Raw genomic sequence first — 23,486 nt, 5'->3', positions numbered from 1 at the left:
GCAGTAAAAAAAAAAGAGGCAGATTAAGAGACCCAGGGAAATGGCTGGAAGACATTGCAGTGCAGAGCCACCACCAATGCCTCTGCTTGCACCTGTGAAGTTTCTGTCCAGACAGAACTGCTCACATTGAGGCTTCCACCCAGGTCCAGGTTTGGCATTTTGGGGACTGTGGCTTGTGCTCCTTCCAGTGACAGCCAGATGGGGGAGTGCCTCCCGTGTGAGTGGTGCCTCCTGGTGGTATGTCTCAGGGAACAGGCAAGAGAGCTACAGGAGGAGGTGGTGAAGGTCCAAAGCATCCTCCATCTTGAAGAGTTCATCTGTTCGATGCTGGAGGAGACCTCTGAGACTATGGAGAAAGAACTGCAACAGGCAGCTCTAAAGAAGGGAGAGGAGATGCTGCCATGCCACCTTCCTGGGAGACCAAGTAGAAATCTTCATCTCCACCTGCAGCAATTCATCTGGAGAACAGATATGGAGCCCTAGCAACAGAGGGTAGACAACATGTTCCATTGGTGGAGTAGGACAGGATAGGCCTTTGCAAGGTGGGAAGGATAGAGATGATCACCACCAAGAAGAATTGAGGGGTGGTGGTGGTGGTCAGAGACTTTCTTCTATGGGGGATGGAGGGAGCCATCTGCTGACTTGACCTGTTACCTCAGGAAGTCTGCTGCTTTCTTGGAGCCTGGATCCAAGACGTCATGGAGAAATTATTGAGACTCATCCAGCCCTCTGACTTCTACCCCATACTGCTTATCTATGTGGGCACCAATACTACCCTGAACAGATTAAAAGTGACTACAGGGCTCTGGGTGTAAGGGTGAAGAGGATGGGTGCACAGGTGGTGTTCTCTTCAATCCTTCCAGTCGAGGGAAAGGGCCTGGACAGGGGCAGGTGCATCCTGCAAATCCAATGCCTGGTTGTGCAGGTAGTGTTGCTAGCAGGGGTTGGACATTTTTGACCATGAGATGATGTTCTAAGAAGGCTCGCTGCAAGGAGATGGGATCCACCTGACGAGGAGAGGGAAGAGCATCTTTGCAGACAAGCTTGCTAACCTAGTCAGGAGGGCTTTAAATTAGGTTTGCCAAGGGATGGAGACCAAAGCCATGAGGGAAGTGACCTGGAGGAAGAGCAAGCAGAAGGGGGCAGCAGGGGAGGTGCACTCATTCTTCCTGAGAAATCGGGGCAATCAACTAATTACCTCAGATGCCTGTACACAAATGCACAGAGACTCAGAAATCAGCAGGAAGAATCTGATGTCCTTGTACAATCATGGAACTATGATGTGATTGGAATAACAGAGACTTGGTGGGATAGCTCGTATGACTGGAGCACTGTCATGGATGGGTACAAACTGTTCAGGAAAGACAGACAGGGGAAAACAGGAGGAAAAGTTGCACTCTGTGTAGAAGATCCAGTATGAGATGGTAGATAGGCCTGTCAAATATCTGGGTTAGGGTCAGAGGAGAGAGAAACGGATGATGTCATGATGGGGTTCTGCTATAGACCGCCAGACCGGGTGGAAGTGGTGGATGAGACTTTCTTCAAACAGCTAACAGAATTTGATTGAAGGCCCTAGTTGTCGTCCTGACATCTGCTGGGAGGGCAATACAGCAGTGTGCAGGCAATCTGTGAAGTTTCTGGAGAGTGTTGGGGACAACTTCCTGGTGCAAGTGCTGGAGTAGCCAACTAGGGGCCATACTCTTCTTGACCTGCTGCTCACAAACAGAGAAGAATTGGTGGGGAATGTACTAGTACAGGGGATTTCAACCTTTTTCAACACATGTACCCCTTCTGTCTCAAGTTTCAGCTCATGTATCCCTTTATATTTTTTCTTGTTTTTAAGGGGTGGCACAGATCAAGGCCCCCATGGTGGGGGAGGGAGAGGAGCTAGGGCAGGTGCTGCACAGGTGAGGCGGGGTGCAGGGCAGAGCCACAAGTGGCTGGTCTAGGTGGCGTGGGGGGCAGGTTCTGCTGCTGCATGCACCCTGGGAGGGCATGGGGGGGGTGCCCTCAGATCTGCACTCAGAGCGGGGTGGGCTGCTGCTGCAGGCTGGCACTGGGGCAGTGCAGGGCTGTTCCCGGAGAGGGGGTTTTGGGCCGCACTGCACTCAGGGTAGGTAGGGGCAATGCTGAAAAGGGGGTTGGGGGGGGCTATGATGATTTCTGTAGTGGCTGCAGCCCCTCCCATAGGTCCCCATGGTGAGGGAGGGAGTGGGGCTGGGGCAGGTGCTGCACAGCCAGCGTGGGGCACATGACTGAGTCAAGGGGGGGGCAGCTTCTGCCACTACGTTCACCCTTGGGAGGGCATGGGGGGCATGTGGCCCCAGATCTGTGAATGGGGCAGGGTGTGCTGCCACTGCAGGCTGGGGATGGAGCAGCATTGGGCTCTTCCTGGTGGGGGGCTAGGCCAGGCTGTGCTCAGGGTGGGTAGTGGCAGCGCTGGGAGCCGGGCTATGGGAGGGGCTGCAGCCATCCCAAAATTTTCTGTAGTCTCCCCAGCTCCCCCCAGGAGCCCAACACCCCCCACTGGGAAGAGCCCGACTCTGCCCCAGCCTGCAGCAGCAGCCTGCCCTTCCCTACAGTGGCACTGGGAAGGGCAGGGACGAGCGGGTGGTGGCTGCCTCCCTTGGCTATGCACCATGCCCTGTGCTGCTTTCCCATGGATGGTCACATGTGCAGCTCCACAGGCTGCTGATAGGCCCCACATCTGGCTAATTGTGTGCCGCTGGAGGCAGGCACAGAATGCACTCCACCCTCCCCCCACCATTCAGACCCTCACAGCTCTGCAGGAAGGGGTGGCTGTTGCGCCTCCTCACCATCGGCTATTGGCTGAGGACAGTGGCCTACCAGTCGATCAGAAAAGTGAGCTGGAGTGGACGTGGGGGAGGCACCACAATGTGCCATGTGGGGCTGGTGATGCCTAGTGCACCCCTCCCCTGGGTAAAAGGCTTAGGGTGGGAACATGCCTGGGGAGACACCACCGCCAAGCCCACTCGCACGCACTCCCTACAGCCTTTCTAAGTATCCCACATGGTACATGTACCACTGGTTGACAACCCCTGTACTAATAGATGGCAACTTGAGCTGCAACAACCATGAGATGATTGAGTTCAGGATCATGAGGAAAGGAAGGAGTAAGGACCCTGGACTTCAGAAAAGCAGATTTCAACTTACTTGGGGAACTCGTGGGCAGGATCCCCTGGGAAGCCAGTGGGGGGGGGGGAACTCCAGGAGAAGTGGCTGTGCTTTAAAGAAACCTTACTGAGAGTACAGGAACAAGACACCCTGATGAGTAGGAAGTGGTTCTTCCCCTCTATTCAGCACTGGTGAGGCCATTTCTGGAGTACTGTGCTAGATATTAGGAAGAATTTTCTCACTAGGGTAGCAAAGCACTGGAGGTGGTGGAATCTCCATCCTTGGAGGTTTTTACAACCCAGCTAGACAAAGCCTTGTGCAGCATGGTCTAGTTGTGGATGGTCCTGCTTTGAGCAAGGGGTTAAACTAGATGACCTCCTGAGGTCCCTTCTAACTGTAATTTTCCAAGATTATAATTAAATTGTCTTAGATTGGCTACACCATGTGTCAGTCATTCTGGGGCTGTGTAAGCATTGTGTATGATGTGGTAGGGGTGGGGCTGTGCACTGCACTGTAGTTGTTTTGGCTTGACTCTTGTTAGGTGGTAAATTTGAACTGTTTGAGGGGAATCTGGGACAAATGCTGTCCTGGAATCATTCAGCCCAGGACCAGGACTTGATGTTTACATTTAGGGACTGTCCTGCCCAATTAAGGGAAGAGCTGTCACCCTAAAATGCCAATAAATGTTGATGCTTCAAATGCCAGAACTAGTGGTACAAATGGAGCCCCTTGTGCTGTTTGATTGGCCAAAAATGTCAGAATCTACAGCTAAGGTACCTTCTGTGTTGAGGCCTGACATGACTTTTGCCAGGTAGCTTTTAGCACTTCCCAATTTAGAACTAGAAAAAAACCTATTAAATAATTGTCTAGTCTCATCTTCCTGTGCATGCAGGGCCTTTCCCTGCAGTCATGTGTTCCCTAATAAAGTTATAACCATATTTGTAGTGCTTTATCTCATTTAGTTAAATCCAATACATGTCTTTTCTCCTTGTTTATTACTTAAAATCATCAAGGAAATAAGGTGGTAGTTTTATAATTGGAAACCTCCAATGTATAATTAGTTTTATAATTGGAAACCTCCTTGAAGTGAAAACCTTTCCTATGGTAGCCAGGTAAAGGCTGAGCTACACAATTCTGGTAGCATTGTTGCTCTGTACAATAAACTCATACATAATTAAAGCATAATTGGTGTGAAGGGTTGCAAGGTCAGTCATAAGTTAAGTTTTTTCTGTACTTGTTATCTCTTGCCAAAATTATATAGATAACATATCTCATATTCAAAGAAAACAAATTGGTTCAGCTGACGGTGAAAAATCCAAGATATTTTAAATGTTCATGTCATATGTAAAAATTAGTTGAGGAAAAGAGTTTTCTAAAATTGATGAATCATCTTTGAGACAAGAACTGCAGAAATTTATTTACTTTGACACATGCTGTTATTTCTGCATCGGCTTTTATACTTGGGGAAAATGTTACACAAACCTGAGTCAGGACATTCAATTAGTGTCAGTATTAACTATTATCTCTGGAAGAGTTACTGAATGAAACCCCTATCTTAATGTTGTCCTTTAAAAGAACAAACACACCCCAAAACAGCTATAGCAGTTTGTGTAATTAGCATAGTTTTGTATTTACAGTGTTTTTTGAGAGGGGAGCGTTTTTTTCAAAGTGTGTTTTTTATTGCAATGTGCAATCTCTGTTTTCAAATTAACAAGCTGAGCATGTGTTCAAGTTCACAAAGTCAAATGTCTGTTTTGACTAAGTAATCATTGGAACAAATTCAAGGGTATTTAGTTCACTGCACTTCTCACAATTTTGTATGTGTTAGTTCAAAATGGCATAATTCTAATTCCTTGAGATTTGTGAGTGCTCTAACTTGCACTAATCCACAGTTCTGGTCCTCCCCAACCACTAGGCTCTACTTGGTTGGAGATACTCTGGAGGTGGGGGGAGTGAGATGACAGCCCACACCATAGCAGCATGTCGGTCGTCTTGTTGGTAGTGGGCCTGATCCTTCTCTCTAGGAAAAATATGAAAAAGAGAGAGAGAAATCCCCAAACTGCTAGACTACAGACAGCATCAGGAAGACACTGTGTGCATTGTAGCTAGCAGGAGACAGGCTGAAAGCCCAGTGTAGCTGTGGAGCCCATAAGACAAATGGCTCTGCTAGAGAAATATAACTGTGAGAATACAGGCATCTGTTCTTGCTGGATCAGAAGGTTTGAGCAGTTGTGGATGGTTTCGGGTTTAGCAGAAAAAACACAGGAATACTAGGTAGATGCCCTCATTTTTGCCATGAGAGAGGCTGCAGATGATATCCAGTGTCCTCCCCCGCACTGAGGAAGAAAAGAAAGAGAATAAAAAATCGAGAGAGGCTTTTGAGGCCCGCTTCATAGGGAAAAGAAATGTTATTTATGAAAGGGCCACATTTTTAATATGAGCTATGAGGGGAAACAGCTGAATTGTTTATTACTGCAGTTCATGCTCTTACTGAGCACTGCAATCCCAGAGTTTTGAAAGAACTCCTAAGAGAGGGGATTGCTGTAAGCATCAGAGAGGACAGTTTATCAGCATAACTCATATTGGCAAAAGCCATAACAAAAGTTAAGATGCAAGAAACAATGAAGTAACAGCAGTATGACGTACAGGCTAATATTGCACCTACAACTTCTTCAGAGGGAAAGGGACCCTCACATCTGGGATACAATATAACAATAGAGGAAACAAATACTTAAAAACAATCAAGAAACTTTGATAGTGAAAGCAGTGAAAGGTTTGGCAGCAGTGGCAAAATACCAAGCCACCGTTAGCATCAGTGTCCAGCCATAAGTACAGAATGTTGGGCAATAACATAGAATCATAGAAAATTCAGGTTGGAAGGGACCTCAGGAGGTCATCTAGTCCAACCCCCTGCTCTAAGCAGGACCATCCCCAACTAGATCATCCCAGCCAAAGTTTTGTGCAAAAGGCTGTGCAAAATTTTGTGATGTGTTTTGGGTCATTTTGGCGCTCAAGACACTGAACCTGAAACTAATTGGAAGGCTCCAAAACATTTCAGAAATTTTTCAGAGAATTTCAGAGTTTTGGAGCCAGGATTGCAGGGAAACAAAAACTAAGCAGGGGAAGGGGAAATAATTGGGGGAAGAACTGCTCTGATATTGACATCTAGATCCTGGTTTGATGCCCCAGCTATCTGATCGGTTCCCCCAGCTCTCTGATCGTTTTTACAGCTCTTCCCAGGGGGTGTGGGCCCCCAGTCTGCACACAAGGTTTCAGTAGGCTGCTGCCGCAGGCTGGGGCCAGTGGCAGCCGCTTGGCATAGCCACACTGAGCGCTGGGAAGACTGTTGCTGCCACTGGCCCCAGCCTGCAGCTGCAGCCTGTTGAAACCCAGCACACAGATCCGGGGTCCTGCACCCCGCCCCCGCCCAAGAACTAGGGGAATGATCAGAGGTGGGGAATTGAACCAGGGGCTGGGGAATCCCTGCCACACAACCTGGCTCTGCAGGAAGCAGAGATACACTCCAGGGTCTCCTCACTGCCCCTGCCCACCCCATGTAGCCAGGGCAGCACAGGGTGGGCAGCAGCAGTGAGGAGACCCCAGCATTGATCTCTGCTCCTTGCAGAGCCGGTCACATGGCAGGGACCAGCAGGCTTGCTTGCCATTCTGCGCTGCTTCCCCGCCGTGTGACCCAGTGCAACTGGGATCAGGGATCTGTGTGGGGGTCTCCTCACCTGCATGGAGGGCCGTGGCCCTCCCCCTCCCCTGGATGAGCCACCCATGGCCCTGTCCTGCTCCCTGCTGGACCCCCAAGCCCTCGGCCCCATGCCCCACCTGGCTGGGTAGGGCTGTGCGAAACTTTCCTTGCAGCCCATTCAAAACAGATTCGGAGGAGATTCATCAGAGCAAAATAGGACAGTGATCCAAAACAAATCTGTCCTGCAAAACAGCCAAATCCGACAATGTTCATGAGGTCCTCATATCAGACAGTGGACCTCAGTTTACCTCCGACTTACTCCTACAATTTTCAGAGAACTTTGATTTTTCAGTACAGATTATGAAACAGCTTCTATGTAAATTCAGAGATCTGTATCTGACACGTCTGAATTATCAATGTACACCGCTAGCATCAGGACTTTCTCCAGCTGAACTGCTCATGGGATAACACCTTAGGAAGCCATTATCTATGGGACCAATGTAGCTTAGCCCTAGATTGCTCGCCCTACAGGACTTTAAGAAACAAGATACTAAACTAAGACTTCAGCAGCAAAGAAACTTCAGTATTTGACACAGACCAAAACCACTACCAGAGCTGCTGCTAGGACACAGAGTCCTAAATGTTTGGAACTATTCAAAATATGGAAAAACCCCACTAGATCCTACTTAATGGAAACTCCAGAGCATTTTCTCCTGAGAAACAGGGTTTATCTTCAATATTTTCCTCCCATGGGTGGATCTAGGATTTTGAAAAGGGCTACGCAGATGTCACGACATGTTATCACATATAACCAACTCATATATTTTTCTCCAGTTGAAGAGAAACTAGAAGCTTTACTGCTTCCACCTCAACATGAAAAGGATCAACCGCCAAAAGGGACTGAGGCAGAGCATGGAAATGAACCTCCTCCTCCTGGCTCAGTGAGAGACAGGAGCTCCCAGGAGAAAAAGGCCTGGGAGACTGAGCAGACCACCATAGAAACTTGACCTTTAAACAGCCATTTATAGTTTATATAAATGATGTATATTAAACAGCCATTTAGGTGTATATTTTATTTGGCTAGTATAGCCCTGTAAGTAGTTTTAAAGGTTATAGTTTATTATTAATCATTTATAGTTTGTTGACATCTAATCTTGGATTCTTTATTGTTAAGAAAGGGAGATGTGGAGTGATCACAATCCTGGTTCTTCTAGGTCCTCCTCCCTACCCACTAGATAGGCTGTGCTAGGGGAACAGCAATAAAGGTTAGAGAATCCCTGGGGGTAATAAGATTACAGCCAACACCATGGCTTACATGTGCCTGTCTCCTTCCCAGCACAAAGTCTTCCTTGCAGCACACAGGTTGTTAATTCAGCAAGATAGTGATCCTGTGGTCAGGCTGAGGATCTGGGCCTGTGTGTTCTTCACACAGGCACTCAGTGCATTGACTAGAGACACTATTGGTTCTTTAAATTTGCTAAGTAAGTTGTCCAACTTCATTTGACATCTCCTTACTTTCCACCACTTCACCAGAAAGCAATCGCCCTTTTTTTTTTCTGTGTTGGTCCTCCAGCAGAAAACTTGCTATTTAAAAATATCTTCCCCTTCACCTGTACCCCATTTTTCACAAAAAGTTGTTTAAAAATAATGGGTTTCTCTCTGTTATCTTGTACTTCATAACCCTTTTAAATTTCTCCCATTCATTCACTTCCAATATGCTAGTATTTGAAGAGTATTTTTAATATAAATGAAACTGCATCTATTTGTATTGATGTATAGCAACCCAGTATTTTTGGAAGGAGAGGCCTGGAGGGTACTATATAAGTTAATATTACTTAAGCCATTGCAGCCATCATCAGAAATGCATCTATACCCAGCAGCTGTGGAAAGTTATTTAGGGCTAGAGACTACACTTAATTAGGAAAGTATATAAAGTTTTAAAAGGCCAGGATATGCAAATGAACACCAGAACTGCCAGACCATGTCAAGGGGAGGAAGCAGCAATCATGAGCTTGCATGGTGATTAATTGCAAGTGCAGGGTATGTGGGGAAACAAGAACTCTTAAAGGCTCAGAAATCTGCAAGCTCTCAAAGAAAAGCATGCAGACTTTTCAGGGTTTGACCAAGCCAGGGGAAACGCCCTGTACCTGGGTCTATGAAGGTAGTTTTCCTTAAGTGTTCCTGGGGATAACTGTTCTTCTGGTGTGGTTTAGTACCCACCAAGGTGTTGGGGCTTAAAGCCCACTTTATGGAAATAGGATTTTCCTCCCTAGCTTGTTCCTGTGGCCATATGGCTGAGGGCAGGCAAAACCTGGAGGCATCTGAACCCCCTCCAGGCTTGGAGCTGCATGCAAAAAGACTTTGGAAGACTTTGGAAATATTTGAAGCCTTGGGGGGGCAGGGAGGGAGGGATGGAAGGTGTCTGGTGGTTGTAGGGCCATTTATGGTTCTGGTCTGACTCACAGATTTGGACTTGATTTGGCTTGGAACATGAAAAATTTCTTTAAAAAAAAAAAAGATGTTTCTTTGTACCATGGAGTAATAAAATGATGACAGCAATATGTTACTTGTCATGAATCAAATCATATTTCAAAATCTTTGACCTCCCTGTGAGCTTGGTATTACTATTTGCAATACATAATGGAGAAAGGATAAGGCACATAATACTCCAAAGCCACCCAGTATCAGAGAGCAAAGCCTGGATTCTAACACCAGAATTTTTTCAGGAGAACCACCTCTTTGGATAACTAACAAATCTGACAGTTGATTATTAGGCATAAGATTGAAAAACATGTCCCTGGAACAAGAGAGTTTGGGTAGTGTCCCTCTCTGACTTGCTTCCATGGAGGCATAACTGGCTACTACTGAACCCTGGGGGTGGGGTGTGGATCACTGCACACAGTGAAGGAGCAACAGCTGAAGATTTGCTGCATGTGGGGGATATTTAAAATCCACCCCCCCATATATCTGCTGCCAACCATTTAAACGTCAATTTTAAGCAGCAAAAAAAAGATGTGGTGTTTGCTTCCCCAGCTGCTTCTCCTTCCCCCATGCATCCACTGCCAGCTGCCACAGGGAAGATCAGGGTGCCCCATTCACCTACACATGGTTACGCTACTCGGACAGCTAAATCAAGGCCATGAGGCAAGTTAAAATTTGGTTCAGGTTCTTAACAGTTAAGATTATGAAGCTTTTATTTAATAAATAGAAGAATTAAAACATTGTATGGAGCGCAGCAAAGTGTGAACTGAAGTTGATCTCAAAGGCCGTGTGTAGATGAAATGAGGGGCACATGCGCACAATACTTTAAAGTGGGTTAAATGCTTTTACGTTGCTTTGATGGTGTTGGTGTTTGCACGCATCAGCACTGTATTGTGCAGTAATTCCAGACGCTGTAGCAAACTGGGTGGGGTAATGCGCCTTAAATGACTTGGGGCGCAGCAAACTAAAACTCCTCTGAGGCATTTTAGTTTGCTGTCCTACAGCTGCGGAGTGAGGCTCTGTACAGCTCGGGGGCTCTGCAGGAAGCCTGTGTAGGCAGCCTGGAAAGGCAGGCTCCGTCCAAGATCTCCCCCCTGCCCCTGGAGCCTGCCTGCCTGAGCCGTGCGGGGACCGGTGCAGCCACAGAGGGAAGCAGTGCCCCCCAGGACTGCCCAAGCCGAGTGCCTGTGGGCAGGTGCCACTTGGGGGGGGGGGCTGTTGCTGCTGCGGAGGGAAGCACCAACCCCACCCACAGCCCAGGGACCGCTCCACCTGTTGGCAGCTCACCCTTCCCTCCCCACTGCCAGAGAGGCAGGTAACTTGGGGGGTGGGCATGACACGGCAGGGTTTAAAAGGCCCTAAATTGAAGCAGTGTTTTTAAAAACCCACCCCTTCAATTTAGGGCCCTCATTTTGTCTACACACACACAAAGAGAATTGTCCCCAAGGTGTAACAGTTCTTTTAAAGACTATTGTTCTTCACCTGTTTTAAAACTGGAATCTCTGAAGTAACTGCCTCTGTCCCGTGTACAAACCACCTTTCTGGTCTTCAGATTCTGATTTTGCATGTAAATCATGTGCAGTGGAATTAAGCGTGTACTGTATAAATCAAAGGAAACACAGAGTATTAAGACCTGTGTCCTCTTATCTTCCTGAAGGATCCTGTTACTTGAGTAATTATAATAAGCAGCATCACAATCTTTTTATTTTGTGGGTTGGGCTCTGAGTTATTGTGAGCATGTGGTTTAGGGGTGGTGGTTATATTCTGAGCTTGTCATTTGCTTTACAGTAGTGAGATGTAACTATTACCAATGAGAAGTTTTGCTGCAAAAGTATAACCTTAGGGACCTGAAAAGGTGAGTGAGTTTTTGTATCTAGACATTTCCTTGTATTTGCTTTTAACTTTTCATGTTATACGGTAATTTTTTCTTTTAAAACTGGTAAGGTTTACAATAGTGATCCTTCAAAATATTTTGTTTTTCTTTCTTATTCTTCTGTATGTAAAAAATAATTCAGTCCATTTTGTTTTAAAATTTTGAAGTGTAGCATAATATAAAAAGTCTTACAAACTGGGCAACTGTTACTGTCAAGTAAGGAGAGAGCAAGAGATTTACAAAGAAATACCAGCAGCCGAGTACTACTGCTTTGGGGATTTATTTAAGTGTTCCATTAAAGATAGTTCATGCTAACAGCTACTCAGAATTAGGGTTGAAACTACCAGTCATGCAGGATCTAGGAGCTGCTTGTATTCTTGTGCTTAGCTCAGGCAAAGAGTGGGAAGGGAGTGTCTGGGAAAAAACAAACTTGCCTGAAGCTGAAGCAACAGGTAAGTCTAGAAAAAGATGTTAGGCAAGTAATATTACATTATCGCCCCGGAACAATATACACCATTCTGGTTTTTGTTTTTTTATTAATTTTTATTTATTATAGAGCTGTTGGCTGTTTTTACTGTGCCTTGACTCAGTTGAATAAATAGGTGTTGGCATAGAAGGTGTAGTATTCATGTGAAGTTGTGTAAAAAATATGCACCTTTCTACCAAAAGTTCAGATATTTTGTTGCTTGCATTTTAGCTGTTCAGCAGTGAAACTTTTTTTTTCTTTTACCTTAGGGTTTGTCTGTTTTTTGTTAATGTCTAAAATCAGAATACAATGAACCAATTTCATGTTCACAGTGCAGTGTCAAAATATGTACCTTACCTCTGGTCAAATGCATGCACGCACCCAAGTGCTATATTTCATGTTTAGGAAATGCTAATATTCTGTCATCCCAAATGGTTTATAAATCAATTCATTTCCTGGATTAAGACTACGGAAAACAATAGCCCCTGGTTTTACAATACTAATGGGAAACAGATAGTGAAGTTCAAAAGGTGGTGGTTTAAAGGCACTTTATATATTTTATATATATTCTTCACCAGTCCAAGACTAGTTGCACACAGAGTATGACAGCTGTAATTTACAGAAGCTATCAGTGGCTTCAAGAAGCTATTACACAGCCAGGGATTGCTAGGCCACATGTCAGCAAAAGGACCAGTAGCATAGAGGGCCTGTATGGGAGCCATGTGCTCAGGAGGACTCTGTTCCCAGCAGTGGAATGCTTCTTCTGGGACTGGCCAGCCTTCAGGTTACCTTGCGCTAACAGGGTGTTGCAACCCAACCCTGCTGTACTTGGGGAAAAGGGGGCAAAAAGTTTTTCCTGAATCTATTAATTGCACTGACAATACAATGCAGATGTAGCAAAGGATAGAGAACTCTAACTGAACTTGATAAAACAGATATGTTTCTTACTATTTTTGATATAACATTGAGTACTCTGTTTCCCATCTTGCTGCTCTAGTTTTAATCTTGTACACAATAAAAATAAGAATGTTGTCTGTAAACTAACTTGAAATATGGGGTTTCCCTTTTACATGTTTCCCGTGATAACCATATGTGTTAATTGTAGAAGCATTTGGGTTTGCTTGAATGGGAACCAAACAAAAACATTTCAAATTTCCTGTAAAATGAAATTTTGGAGAAAAAATTATTTTGTGTTGAGATATTTTGTTCAAACTTAACTTGTTTTACATTTATAACAACTTTGTTTTCAGGTAGGATCTTTCCATTTGCATAGGATTGCTTTTATTACATTCTTTTTCTATTTTTCTGAATAAAATGTAGTTGAAATTGACAGTTCCTGGAAAAAGCACAATATTTTTATAAAATGGCATTTTTCAATGAAAAAATCTTATCAGAAGCATTTTGACCAGCTCTAAATGCAGCATATTCTACTCTAATATGGGTTTGGCAAATTTTTTTTTTTCTTTCACACAAAACAAACTTAATAGAAAGATGTACATCCCTCTTTTGGAATTCTTAATCCTTCCAAAACAGTTCACCCTGGATGATTGGTTGTAGCTTGAAAACTAATGTTTGACCAAGATGAACTTTACTCAGGCCCCAGTTCAGCGAAGTATTTACGCATGTCCTCAAGTGCTGGACTTAATGGGCTGTAGTGCATCTCTGCTGCTTTCCTATCTTAACTGTAGATCAGTCCAAAGAAGTAGTTGTTAAGCAATACAAAGCTTGCACTCCCTCTGGGCTTGCTCTGCTAATCTATAGTGGTTTTTCTGCTAGCATTAAGTCAGGATAGATAAGCAACTGAGAGAATTTAAACTAGAGCAAACAGGATGCAATTGAGAAAAGGGCAAATTTAAACTATATATCAAGACCCTTGCCTGCATGATGAGATTATGGAAGACAGTTGAAACTGGGAAATAGCATAAAGTGGTGAAGGCCCTACTGTGTAAATAAATGATAGGGTGAGAACTAGAACATGTATTTATGGAAACTCTACAACTCTACTGAATGGCCAAAAGACCTATTAAATGTACTGTTTCTCCAAATTCCATGATTTTCTGAAGCTTGGGGTACCTTTGGTTTAGCTTTTATTGTTTGTTTGTTGTTTTCCTCCATTCATCCCTCCCCCCTCACATTCTCACATGAAGGCTTTTCTTAAATTTCAAAATAAAAGGTGAATCAATTTTTAAAATCGGAGATCTTTTTCACGAAAAACATCATTAATTTGTAGAGAGACCTAAAAATTCCATCATCTTTCTAACCTAAAAAGTATTAGAAATCCAGCTTCCTTCCAAGTCTTTGCCTGTGAGAGACCTTATGGGCAGTTTAGTTTCATGCCTATGACAAAGTTATTGGCCTGTTTACTGAATCATCATTTTTAGCAAGTCAAAAACTGAACAGTAAATTCCAAACAATGCAAACCACAGGTTCTTCCACAAATAGAAACTCTTAATGCCTTTGTTTGAAAATCTTGGGAAGTTGAGAGGTAAGCTAAACAAGAAAATCAGTACAGAAAGTGACTTAATTTTGTTACAACATCGAAGTTTATTTCCCTAAACTGATGAAATCAAGATTTAAAAACTTGAAATACATGTTTTGCTAATAGAAACTTGGGATGTGAGGTACAGGTGGCAATTAACAGTGGCTTTTGTGAGCTATCTTGTGGGTAACAGAATTTGACAGTTGGGCTAGGAACAGACATTCAAAAAGCCCAAGCCTGAATTGATTCAATCTTTGCAGGTTAGTCTAACCAACAAAGATTGAACCTATTTGCAAGTGAATAGACATTCGCTTTTGATTCTAGAAATGCAGGCACATGCCTGCAGTGGCTCAGGCTAGAAAGCGGGGGATGCTAAAGCGAGCCCTCCCTTCCCTTCTGCAGCAGCTACAAGGCTGGAGGGAAGCTGACCTGGAGGACATGTCCAGCCCCCTGTCCCCCTGGCAAGCTGCTATATATGATTATGTATGATTGGGGAGGGGTTTAAACCTCCATCCTGGCCTGCAGTGACCCCAGCCAGGGTGTGCCTGGAGGTGGAGGGGGGAAGCAGCCCTTACCAGGCTTGTCCCTGAGGTGGGGGGGCATGGACAGACACTGGCCCAGGCAATGCCTCAGACAAAGTGGGGCAGGGAGGGGGATCCAACTCCCCTGTCTCTCCTCAGGCATGGGAACAGGGACCTTGTCCAGGGTCTGCATGGCTCTTCCCCCCTACTTGTGTAACGGGGGGGGCCAGGCCAGAGCCAGCTGGTATGGGGCTGAGGCTGTGGGGTGAGCCAGGCTGGCCCATGGATGTTGCTGAGGGTGGACATGGAGAGGCTAGCCTGGGCTGGGCTGCAGGGGCCGGGCCCTTCCCAGCAGCTGTGGCTTAGATTTGGGCCATTGGAGCTGTGCGCCTGGATTGTTCCTGGCTCCCTGCACGCAGACCAGGTGGAGCTGTCATGGAGTCACAGCCAGCCCCTGGCTGCAGAACTGTGCCAACCAGCTGGCTGTGGCTCCATGACAGCCCAGCCCGGCAGCATGGAGTTGATGTTGCTGCAGCTGAAGGCAGACACCTTGGCAGCTGGACTGGCCATGTGGGATGTGTTAATCATGCCCATGGCTGCCCAGGCCAGCTCAGAGGCATTGGCAGGCCTGGAGCCCAGCAGCTGCCTGCCACAGGGGCTTACGTACCTGCAGCAGCCACTGTGCCCATTCTCCATTACTCTGCAGCACCTGGCCAGCTGCAGCTGCACCAGAAGCTGTGCTGGCTGGGGTGGGCTGGGCTGGGCTGGGCTGTTCTACCTCCCTCATTGCCAGCTGCCACTGCCACTACTGCTGTTGCTGCCACCCCTGCTCCGGCCGTGTCACTCTGGGTGGGCAGACGGGAAACTTCAGTGCATGGAGATTTGACTCCAGCTTCTGGCATCCTTCTATCCACTCTGTCTGTCCAGCATGATGAGCAGCCCTTGTGGGTGGGTGGAGTGGGTGGAAGGTGGCCGGAAGCTGGAGCCAGAGCTGGAGCTCTGTGCACTGGGCAGAAGCTGCCGGGCTGAAGCTTCTCCCTCACCCCTTTCCCCACTGCCTGGAATGGCATAGCAAGGGAGGAGGAGGAGCTGAAGGTAAGGGCAGGGGTACAGCAACACTTGGCCAGCTGCAGCCACAGCTGCACTGGGAACAGTCCCGCCAAAGCTGTGCGCTGGCAGGGCTGTTCTTCTCCCCTCACCTCCAGCTGCAGCTCCTGCCCCTGCCATGCTGCGCTGCTTTAGGATAATGGAAGCTTTAGCCCTGCAGCTTCTGCCCAGTGCATGGAGATCCAGCTTCAGCTCCTGGCCACCTTCCACCCACTCTGCTCACCTATGGGAATGCTCGTCGTGCCGGGCAGATGAAGTGGGTGGAAGGCATCTGGGACCTGGAGCCAGAGCTCTGTGCTGGGCAGAAGCCACCAGGCAGAAGGTTCCCACCTGCCCACTGAAAGTGGCACAGCAGGGGTAGGGGCTGTAGCAGGCAGTGGGAGCTGGAGGCTAGGAAGGCAGAATAGGCTAGCTGGTTCCAGCCATCATACAACTTCTGGTGAAGCTCCAGCCGGCTGGATGTTGCACAGTGAACACGAAATGCAGCAGCAGTGGTGGCTTCAGACACCCAAGCCCCCACGGTGGGTGGCTGCTGGGCTCCAGGCCCGCTGGTGCTGCTGAACCAACCCAGGCAGCTGCGGGCATGATTTAACATGTCCTGCGCAACCAATCCAGCTGCCAAGGTGCCCACCCACAGGTGAAGTAGCTTCACCTCCACACTGTTGCCTGGGCAGCTGTTGCCTGTGCCACTGGCCAAGGCTATTGCAGAGCCGCAGCCAGGTAGGAAGGACTCTGCTCCCACAGGCCAGCCCTGGTGGGCCCTTCTTAGCTGGCTGCAGCTCCATGACAGCCTCACCTGGCCTGGGCACAGGAAGCCAGGAGAAATCCAGCTGCACAGTTCTTGTGGCCCCAGCCCAAGCCACAGCTGGCTGGGAAGGGCCCAGCCCCCATGGCTCAGCCTGGGCCAGCACCTCTGCATCCACCCTTCAGCAGCACCCATGGGCCAGCCCAGCTCAGCCCACAGGTACAGTCCCAGCAGGCGGATGGCTGGGCCATGCCAGCCAGCCGGCTCAGGCCATATCCATGCCCCTGCCACTAGTGGCGGTGGGGGGGTACCCTGGGTTGCTTCCCCTGGCCAGGCAGACCCCAGCTGTGGTCCCTGGGGGGAAACGGGAAGGACTGGGGGATAAACCCCCTCCCTGCTACTTTGGCCTTAGGGAGCCATGCCAGGCTGGTATCTGGCCACGCCCCCACCCCTGCTCTGGCTAGAGAGCAGACGGGTGGGGCCAGCCCTACTCTCTGGAGCAAATGGCACAGCCCAGCCCAGGGCTGAAGAGCATGCTGGGATGCTGTGGGACTCTGGTTCAGCTTAAACCAGGAAGTGGTCTAGAATTTTTATACACCTGTTTAATCCAAATCAGGTAAGTCTGATACTACATTCAACCAGGTTTCTCTTGAACCCATTTCAGCCAATTTGAAACTGGTTTATGTGCACTGAGCTTTATGTTCTGTTACAAGTTTAAACCAGTTTCTGATCACTTAAACCAGTTTATGTGTAACTTCACAGGATCTGATTTAATCATATTGCACCATAAACTGTTAGGGCTAGCCTTGGTGCCATATAGTCAGAAGTTAAAACACTTCTGTTGCTTATTAGAAGGGAACACTGAAATTTTTACTTTCTTCCGTGGTACTGGCTCTGGAAATCAAGATTAGGTTAGGAAAGCTACTGTCTTCTGTATACAATATAAAGGAGCCAGCCTCTGGATCCATTATTCAAGGTGAGTGCATCTCTGCATAATGTGAGTGCATTTAGAAATACACAAACACATTAATTAACAGATTACTGTTTTCACTGTTTCTTGAGGCACTGTATGATTGCCAAATATACTGTAGAGAGTAATTGTTGACAAGTTACGGCAGGTAAATCCCTTTAGAAAGCAATTCTTTTAACATGGAATCCTTATTATAATTTATAACTCCTACATAAGATGGACACTGCCCTTGCATGAAAAATAGTTTTGTTTGGTTTTAGACATTTGTTTTTGGTTACATAAATCTGTCTTTTGGGAGACATGTAAAACTGGGATCTTGACTTCTGATTATGCCTGCCAAGACAATTGTTCCCATGCCTGATTTCCCTGATTTCAAAGAGGTTGGAGATTATGAACAGCTAGTTATAAGAGATTTTTCTTCCTAGAGCTTTTTGCAGTAAAGGTGTTATCAAATGTCATTGATGCTAGAAAAAAGTCAGGAGTAAAAGGTTATTGGTAACCACATTTGATAGTGTTTCACTTCTGCTTTTTTTCCTCCAATCAAGTTGCCCATAACTACAAACTGTAAAGGGCAAAGCTAGAATTAGGGCACAGTAACTCTTGACTCTTATATTCTAGGGTGTTTGTACACATTATGGGTTTCTTAGATACACCTCACAAAAATTGCTGTTTTGCTAGTTTAGTTGTGTGTGTAAATACATCTTGACATCTTTTTATCATGGTAATTTCAATGTATCGTGGTAAATTAAACCACTTCCGACATGTTATGTTTTTAGCGTAGCCAATTGTTCCACCCGGGTTGTTTTTTTTTTTTTTTCATTAAAGTTTTGCAACCTGTATTCTCAGACACAGCTAAAAACGCCATTTTCCCTGTTCTGCCATGATTTGTCCACTAGGTGGCACTTAGATTCACTTAGATTCTAGTGGTTGCAGAGCAGCCACTAGATGGGTAATAATTTTGATCCTTTCCACCTATCAGGCAGTTCAAGAAACAGGTTAATTAATATTACTTTTTGTTGGACTGGGTTTTTGGTTGTAGCTATGTTGATGTATGGACATAGGCAGTACCCTGGGGTTTTAAACTTAATGCAGTTTTTGTCTGTCAGCAGGATGACAAAAATGGCGCCAGGTTTAAAACCCAGATGTTAACTTTTGCTTCCCTGCAGTCAAAAGCGGGGCCCCTCTACAAGTGTGGCTGGTGGAAGTGGGGAACAGGGCTGGGGCCTGGCCAGCCGGGAGTGCAACACTGCTGCGTGGGGGGGTGCTTGGAGCTCCACACTGCGCTTCTACAGACAGGCGGCAGCACTAGAGTGGGTAGCTTGGGAAGCTATAGCCCCCTAAAATTCACCTTACCACCCACATAGCAACCCCCCACAGAGCTGCAACCCACCCACAGAGGCGCGACACAGCGCTCCTGGCCTGAGCCTGCTTGGCATGTGCGCAGCGCAGCCTTGAGGAGGGGAATTCTGCTCAGCTGGGCTGAGTGTCCTTCTTCAGCCCAATCAATCACAGTGCTGGTGAGGGGAACTGAGCAATGAGGCTCGGTTCCCTTCCCCAGCCCAATCCTAGTGCTGGGGAGGGGAATACAGTCAGGCTGCTTCAAAACTCAAAATGCTTTGAAACTTTGAGGCCCCAGGAGTACGCACTGAAATTCGCCTTCCCCAACCCACCACTGCTCACCCCCACATCCTGGGCTTGCACAGTAGGGGCAAGGCAAATTTTGGGGTGGCCATAGTTCCCCCCAAGCTGCCCTAGTCCCACCCATGTGCACCAGGCTCCAGAGCCCCAGCTGGGCTTTGTGCCAGCAGCACCTGCGTGCACCCCTTGGGTGAACAGCGGGGGAGAGGTGTAAGGCAGCACAACCCCTGGCCCCACCATCCACTCTGAGGCATGCATGCAGGCACCGCCAATGCAGAGCTGGTGCTCCATAGCTCCGGCACCAGCTCCACACTGGTAGTGACTGCAACACACTCTTCGGGGCATGTGGCTGGGGATAGTTGGAGGCAGTGCAACCCCAGCCCCTCCACCACTGTCCACCTGGAGGCCTGCATGCATGTACTGTTCAAGCCCTTCCCTCATTCTGCGCCTTGAAATGCATGTTGCAGTCACCGCCAGTGTGGAGCTGGTGCCAGGGCTATGGAGCACCAGCTCTGCATTGACAGCACTGGCATGCATGCCTCAGAGTGGATGGTGAGGGAGGAGTCCAGGGTTGCACTGCTTCACCCCTCTCCCCTACTATCCACCCAAGGAGTGCACATAGCCACCGCTGGCCCAAAGCCTGGCTGGGACTATAGAGCCCAGTGCATAGAGGTGGCACCAGGGCAGCTTGGGGGGACTATGGCCACCCCAAAATTTGCCTTGCCCCTACTGTGCAAGCCCAGGATGTGGGGGGCTGAGCAGTGGTGGGTTGGGGAAGGTGAATTTCCCTGTGTACTCCTGGGGCCTCTTCAGCAGCTTCAGGGCCGCCTTGGACTTCTCATCCTGGTTATTCTTGTGAATTTCTGCTGCTTCTGGACCAAGGCCTTGTTTGTCTGTTTTTCCTGGACAGAAGCAGCATCGTGAGCCCACCTAGCACTAAGGCCTACCCCTCCAGGGTCTGCCCTAAGGATGGGATGCCAGATGGGATCTCCCCTGGTTGGGCTAGGTCACCCCAGATTGAAATACGTGCTTCCTTTGGGACCCTCCTGACCCCCACCATGCCCTGCTATTGTGACACCCAGTTGTGATTTGTGGATCAGTAATCTTTCCCAGCAACATTTCCCACAGGACAGTCAGACTTTACTGCTATGGGGAAATCTGATAGGAAACATTCCCACCACCGTTAGCCACCCTGACTTGACTAACTGGGGGCCAGCTTAGAGCCAGCATCTCCAGAGGGGGGAGGTCTCATGTTATGTACCTGCCCCTCTGGTCCAGGCAGTGCCCATGGAGTCAGTCTGGATCTCAAGATTTACCACCTGTTTTGTGGACTTTCCAATGGCCTTAAGGTCTTTCAGCTTCTCCTGCTTCTCATACTATTTGAGCAGCTCCTTCTGCTTCTGCTGGTACATTTTCTTGAAGGGCACTATCAGAGATGGAGGCAGTAAGGGCTCTAAGCTGGATCTCAGGAGGCCTGGAGTCAATTCCCACCTCTACCATCCGTTTCCCCATGCAAACCCAAGGAAAGGACATGTCCCACCTCTTCCCAACCATCCTGTGTGGAGGACCAATCTGTCAGGATATCCTCCATTGTGGAGATATCTGGTTAGGCCCAATTGTAAATTACTTAGCAAAACAGGCTTTTAGAGGGAAAAGTTGGGTTTCCTAATCAAGCCATATTTTGAGCTAAAAGCATCTGCTTATGGGGGGATTGCTCCTCAGTGCTGCCAGTGCCCTTCACTCTCAACCCGCAGTCCCCTGCCACCCCCAAGGGCTGCTCATGGCTGCCCTGTACTCCCTACCTGCACCCCCCCATTATCCCCCAGCAACTCTCTCTTGCTGCCTGCCAGCCCCATTGAACTGACCAGCAGGGAGCTTCTGCCCAGCTTTGTCTCTGTGGCTGTGGACATGCACTGGGCCAGGTCAGGCTGGGAGCACCACACCATGCTCCTACAGGCAGGTGGTGGCTCTGGGAGGGGTGGCTACAGGGGGCTAAGGTGATTTTGGGGGCCTATAGCCCTTTAAAGCCCCCCCAGTTCTGCCACCTGCCTGCAGAGGCATGGCACAGGGCTCTCAGCCTGGCTCCCCCATATGGCGTTGTGCTGCACTCCTGGCTGGCCATTGTGAGAGTGAAATAAACCTAGAGAATATCTTTAGCTACAGAAACCCGATAACATGGACAAGTGCCTATAGTTCTTTCCTTCAGACAGCATTGTTGAGGTACAGAGGATAGGTGAACCTTGTATGAGCAAAGAACAAACAGCAAATTAGTAACATGGTTGCTAATCAGATGAGCCTCCCATTTAGTTTTGTGAATATTTCACTAACTGCTGTGGAGACAAATGTGTGCATCACAGGTTTACTGATTTGGAACTGGAGAAGGTAGTTTTTACTTGATAGAAAACATATTTCCAAATGAGTTATAACAATTCCTGTGGTGGAAGTTTGGACTCCTAACCTTAGACTTCTTTCAGAGTCTTAGTGCTGGAGTGAAATGAATCATTTCCCTTTAATACTCACTTCTATTTTATGCCTGATTGATTCTACATGCTAGTGATTATTTCCAGGAAGCTTGCCACTGTAAGAATAAATGTGGGTGTTTAATTACCACTTATGTTCCTAAAAGTGGACAATGGAACTACCACTGAATGAATACCATATAAAAATATCTACATATATGGAGAATTTTGAGATAATTAAAATATTTACCATAATAAAGATGCCTATCCAAGGCTATCAAAGTACTTTTAATACAACTAATCATATAATAAATACAACTAAATAAAAGATCAGCAGGATTTAAATAATCAGTCCCACAGGAATCTAGCTCACTTACCAACCACCTGGCCCTTTCACATTCTAGGAAGTGTACCCTCAGAATAACCCTATCGAATAGATTTGTCCTGCAGCATGCCCAGAAAATTTCATTCCAACTCAAGGACTAAAAGCTCTCTCTATTCTTTGGAAAGCAACTTTGTTTAATTAGTGAGAAGTATAAAAAGGTTGAATTTAGCATCCCCTCAGCTAAAGAAAAAATAAAATAAAATAGCAGTGATTAAATCTAGCATATTATCCCAGCCTATCTGCCCTTCTATATTACTATGTTCTCTGTTTCCTATGTTACCATCATATTCTTGTGCTATTAAGAGACACCTTACTATCATATTGTTGTGATATTAAGAGGCACCCCTTCTTAAATTCTTGCTTTTAACAGGTTTTGCGTCAGGCAGTAGAGATTGGGAAAGTGAGTTGTGGCCAAAGGTAGACACTCTTGGTAGTACCACTTATGTCAAGACTTTTGCATGGCTTGATTTGAGTTAAATGTAATTTCAGGTGAGCATGGAATTCCATAGATTAAAAAGAACGTAACCCTCTTTCCTGCCCTTTCTATGAAATAATTTAACTGTATTTGTTTGTAAATTATATGCTAAAATATAAATGTTCCAATGTAACAGGTGCTTCCATGGCCCTGGGACAAACTTGGCAATGAGCTTTGCTCATCTTAGCATGTAGCAGCTCATAAATGAAGTGTTGTGCCATATATTATGTATGTATGATCTCAGAGCTATACTCACAAGAAAAAAAACCCATCACCAGTGAATCACTGGACCAAATACCAACTCAACAGGTCATGCCAGAGTTAGACATGGAGCTCATGGTAAAAGAGCTAAGCCATGCCATTGGTTCATTATCAAGTGGATAGATTACTGGAAAAGATGTTACCCCAGCAAAAAATATCAAGCGCAGGGAAAAAAAGCCTGCTACCATATCTTCATCAGTTGCTACTCAAATGCTGGAAAAAAGGTAAGATACCACAAGATGTGTGTTACTTAAACACCATCGCTTTGTCTATAAATAAAAGAGATGAGGGCAACTGCAACAACTGCAGAGGTATCTTGCTACTTAGTCTAGCAGGAAAAGCTTTTGTGAGGGTCATTGTGGTGCACCTCCAACAGCTGGCAAGTTGTGTCAACCCAGAATCTCAGTGAAGATTCAGGGCTGGAAAATCAACCATAGATATATTTTCCCCATGTCAACTTCACAAAAAGTACAGAGAGCAAAACTGACCATTATACATCGCCTTCATGGATCTAACTAAAGCATTTGACACCATCAGCAGAGCAGGCCTATTTGCAGTCCTAGAAAAGACAGGATGCCCACCAATCCTGTTAAGTCTTATGTTCCTTACACTACAGCATGAAAGCAACTGTTCAGTTTGATGGGTCCACTTTGAACAGTTTTGAGATGAAAAGTGGAGTGAAGCAAGGATGTGTTCTTGCCCCTTGTGGCATCTCTAGTGGACACTGTGAGTACCATAACACCCCCTTGGCCAGGGTTCCCTAACTCGCCTGCCATGACTTGATGTTACCTGAA

At 46.8% G+C, this 23,486-nt stretch overlaps 1 protein-coding gene across 9 annotated transcripts in view; it reads left to right on the top strand.

Annotated features, from left to right (window-relative positions):
* The window catches only part of PPFIBP2 (PPFIB scaffold protein 2), a 205,714-nt gene that overhangs the window by 32,260 nt on the left and 149,968 nt on the right, over positions 1-23,486 (top strand). Inside the window, exon 1 of one of the 9 annotated variants that reach the window (XM_090032746.1) lies at positions 11,112-11,168. The exons of the other annotated variants lie outside the window; for them this stretch is intronic. The gene's annotated coding sequence lies outside the window, so the exon portion shown is untranslated. Of the gene's footprint in view, positions 1-11,111; positions 11,169-23,486 lie in introns of those variants that run through there. 9 annotated transcript variants of the gene reach the window in all.

Source organism: Crocodylus siamensis, chromosome 2 (genome assembly GCF_052110815.1).
Source record: "Crocodylus siamensis isolate JL-2025a chromosome 2, ASM5211081v1, whole genome shotgun sequence".
Taxonomy (NCBI): domain Eukaryota; kingdom Metazoa; phylum Chordata; order Crocodylia; family Crocodylidae; genus Crocodylus; species Crocodylus siamensis.
The sequence above is the reverse complement of the archived record's forward strand: the minus strand, read 5'-3'. Positions and strand labels throughout refer to the sequence as shown.